At 28.2% G+C, this 4,450-nt stretch overlaps 1 non-coding gene across 1 annotated transcript; it reads right to left on the bottom strand.

The window, feature by feature from the left end:
- Nucleotides 1-377: 377 nt before the first annotated feature.
- LOC140971928 (small nucleolar RNA R71) lies at nucleotides 378-488 on the bottom strand. The gene has a single exon (XR_012174401.1). It is a non-coding gene; the product is annotated as a small nucleolar RNA R71 (small nucleolar RNA).
- Nucleotides 489-4,450: the final 3,962 nt, after the last annotated feature.

The following is a 4,450-nucleotide window of genomic DNA, read 5'->3' as shown; positions in this document are numbered from 1 at the left end:
AATAATAATCAAGAACGTGATCAATTAAGAACACTTAGGCACCATATGAACCCTATTAGAACTACTGCCCTATCTTGTTTAGCTTTTTCTCCTGATGCATCTAATTTCAACTTTAAACCCCAAATTATTCAATTTTTACAAAATTTTTATGGTTTAGATTCTGAAAATCCATATTTACATCTAAGAGAATTTGAAAAAGTTTGTAACACTTATAATGATCAAAATTGTAGCATGAATATAGTTCAATTAAAGATTTTCCCTTTCCCTTTAAAAGATAAAGCTAAAACATGGCTACAAAATTTGAGATCAAGTTCAATAAGATCATGGGAAGATATACAACAACAATTTCTCAAAAAGTTTTTTCCTTCCCATCGAACAAACTCTTTTAAAAGACAAATTACTATTTTTTCTCAAAAACAAGGAGAAACATTTTATCAATGTTGGGATAGATATAAAGAATTACTTAATACATGCCCACATCATGGTTTTGAAACATGGAGAATAGTTTCTCACTTTTATGAAGGTCTAATACCTAAAGATAGACAAATGATAAAATTCATGTGTAATGGAACTTTTGAAGATAAAAACACAAATGAAGCTATGGAGTATTTGGATTCATTAGCAGAAAATGCTCAAAATTGGGATAATATAGGCACAATAGAACCACCAACAACTAAAATAAATAATTCAACAAATGGGGGTGATATCTATAATCTTAAAGATGATATAGATATTCAAGCTAAACTTGCATATTTTGCAAGAAAAATTGAGTCATTAGAAATGAAAAAGAGTGGTCAATTAAAAAGTATTCAAGAAAATGTTTGTCATATATGTGATACACATGATCATGCTATAAAAGATTGTCCAACATTACCTTCATTTAAAGAATGTCTCCATGAACAAGCAAATTATGTTAACAATTATAAAAAACCAATACTAGATCATTTTTCAACATCATATAATCCTGAATGGAAAAATCATCCTAATTTTAGTTGGAGGAATGATAATAATGCACAACCCTCACAACAATATTTTCAAAATAACCAAAATCATCAAGGTTATATTCCTTATGTTACACCTCCAAGAAAAAACTTTGAAGATGTAATTCATGCATTTATCCAAAAGCAAGAATCTATCAATATTCAAAACAGTCAATCTATGACTGATTTGAAAGAAACTCTTGCAAAATTTGCATCTGCACTTAATATTCATGAAAAAGGAAAATTTCCATCTCAACCTCAACCTAATCCTAAAAATCAAAATCAAGAATTAAAAAATGAAAAAATTGATCAAATAAAATCTGTTATTACCCTTAGAAGTGGTAAAATAGTTAATGATCCATATAGTAATGAAAACAAGGATCATTTAAAATCAAAGAGTAAGGATGATAATCCTGATACTTTTGAGAATGATGATACCTTAAATTCTAAAAATAATATGTTGAATGATAAATCATCTGAAATAGTAAATGAATCAAATAAACCTCCACCATTTCCTCATGCATTAACAAATCATAAAAAACAAAAAAATGATTCTGATATCTATGAAGTTTTTAAACAAGTAAAGATAAATATTCCATTATTAGATGCTATTAAACAAGTACCTTCATATGCAAAATTTTTAAAAGACTTATGTACTGTGAAGAGAAAATTGCATGTGAAGAAGAAAGCATTCTTGGCTGAACAAGTAAGTTCTATTCTTCAAAATAATTCTAGTTTAAAATATAAAGATCCTGGTTGTCCAACAATTTCATGTATTATTGGAGAAAATAAAATTAAAAAAGCTTTGTTAGATTTGGGAGCAAGTGTGAATTTACTTCCTTATTCAGTTTATGAAAAACTTAATTTAGGAGAATTAAAACCCACTTCTGTTACTCTCTTACTGGCGGATAGGTCAATCAAAATACCTAGAGGTATTGTAGAAGATGTGTTGGTTCAAGTTGATAAATTCATATATCCTGTAGATTTTATTGTTTTGGATACACAACCAATAGAAGTACATAATGAAATTCCAGTAATATTGGGACGACCATTTCTAGCAACTTCAAATGCTTTAATTAATTGTCGAAATGGAATAATGAAATTGTCTTTTGGAAATATGACTCTAGAACTTAATGTGTTCAATTTATGTAAACAACCAAGTATTAATGAAAATGAATATGATAATGAAATTGAAACAATTATGGAAGAAAATATACAAGAAGAAAACTTAAATCAACAATCTGAAGTTTTTTCAATAGAAAGTTTTGAGTCTGAAAATAATTTTAAAAAAGATGATAATACAAAACTTGAATTAAAAGTTTTACCATTCGAATTGAAATATGTATTTCTTGGTGAAAATAAAACATTTCCTGTTGTAATTTCTTCCACTCTTCTACCAAATCAAGAAGAAGATTTAATTAAATTACTTAAGAAATATAAAAATGCAATTGGATGGACTTTGAAAGATATAAAAGGTATAAATCCTTTAATTTGCACACATAAAATTCATTTGGAAGAAAATGCTAAAACATATCAACAACCACAAAGAAGGTTAAATCCACATATGAAGGAAGTTGTTAAGAATGAAGTATTAAAACTATTAGACGCTGGAATTATCTATCCAATCTCAGATAGTAAATGGGTAAGTCCAACACAAGTAGTACCTAAAAAGTCAGGCATCACTGTTATAAAAAATGAAAAGGGAGAGTTATTACAAGCTAGGATTCCATCTAGTTGGCGTATGTGTATTGATTATAGAAAATTAAATGATGCAACTAGAAAAGATCATTTCCCACTACCATTTTTAGATCAAATTCTAGAAAAAGTAGCAGGAAATTCTTATTACTGTTTTCTTGATGGGTATTCGGGGTATTATCAAATACCTATATCATTAGAAGATCAAGAAAAAACTACTTTCACTTGTCCTTTCGGAACTTTTGCATTTAAAAGAATGCCATTTGGTTTATGTAATGCTCCGGCTACTTTTCAAAGATGCATGTTAAGTATTTTCAGTGATATGATTGAAGAATTTGTAGAAGTTTTTATGGATGATATAACTGTTTTTGGAAACTCATTTGAAAATTGTCTTAAAAACCTAGAAGAAGTATTAAAACGATGTGAAGAAAAAAATCTTGTTTTAAATTGGGAAAAATGTCATTATATGGTTAAATCTGGGATTGTGTTAGGTCATGTGATATCTGAAAAAGGAATTGAAGTTGATAAAGCCAAAGTTGATGTTATTGCTAATTTAACATCACCAAAAACGGTCAAAGAAGTTCGATCATTCTTGGGTCATGCAGGTTTTTATAGAAGGTTTATAAAAAATTTCAGCATAATATCTAAACCAATTTCGAATCTTTTAACAAAAGATACACAATTTGAATGGACTCAGAAATGTGAAAATGCTTTTAAAAAAATAATTAATCTTTTAATTACATCACCTATTTTACAACCTCCAGATTGGTCTTTACCATTTGAATTAATGTGTGATGCAAGTGATTATGCTATAGGAGCTGTGTTAGGACAGAGAAAAGAAGGAAAACCGTATGCAATCTATTATGCTAGTAGAACCTTAAATAGTGCCCAAATAAATTATTCAACTACTGAAAAAGAATTACTTTCAGTAGTATTTGCATTAGATAAGTTTCGATCTTATTTAATTGGTTCTACTACTATTGTGTACACTGATCATTCTGCCGTAAAATATTTATCAAATAAACAAGATGCTAAGCCAAGATTAATACGGTGGATTTTATTGTTACAAGAATTTGATATTATAATTAAAGATAAAAAAGGAAAAGAAAATGTCGTAGCCGATCATTTATCTAGAATAATGACTGAATCATCTCATATGAAATACCAATAAATGAAAATTTTCCAGATGATCAGTTGTTTTATGCTACTATTATGCCCTGGTTTGCTAACATTGTAAAGTTTATTGTGACAAATAAAATGCCTTCTCATTGGAATTCACAAGATAAGAATAAATTCTTGATAGAAGTTAAAAATTTTTATTGGGATGATCCTTATTTGTTTAAGTATTGTCCTGACCAAATTTTTCGACGATGCATACCCGAAAATGAAGTAAGTAATGTTATTAAGTTTTTTCATTCTGAAGCATGTGAGGTCATTTTTCATCCAATAAAACAGCTGCAAAAATCTTACAATGTGGATTTTATTGGCCCTCTTTATTCAAAGATACGCATTTATTTTGCAAATCTTGTGAAAACTGTCAGAAGATGGGATCAATTTCAAAACAAAACATGATGCCTTTAAATCCAATCATAATTATTGAAATATTCGATAGTTGGGGGATAGATTTTATGGGTCCATTTCCATTATCTTTTGGATATACGTACATTTTAGTCGCTGTTGATTATGTTTCAAAATGGATTGAAGCAATTGCATGTAGAACTAATGATCATAAAGTTGTTATAAAATTTTTAAAAGAAAATATTTTTAGTCGATTT

This window comes from Primulina huaijiensis, chromosome 2, assembly GCF_012295235.1.
Source record: "Primulina huaijiensis isolate GDHJ02 chromosome 2, ASM1229523v2, whole genome shotgun sequence".
NCBI lineage: Eukaryota > Viridiplantae > Streptophyta > Magnoliopsida > Lamiales > Gesneriaceae > Primulina > Primulina huaijiensis.
This window is presented reverse-complemented; position numbering and strand designations above follow the sequence as displayed.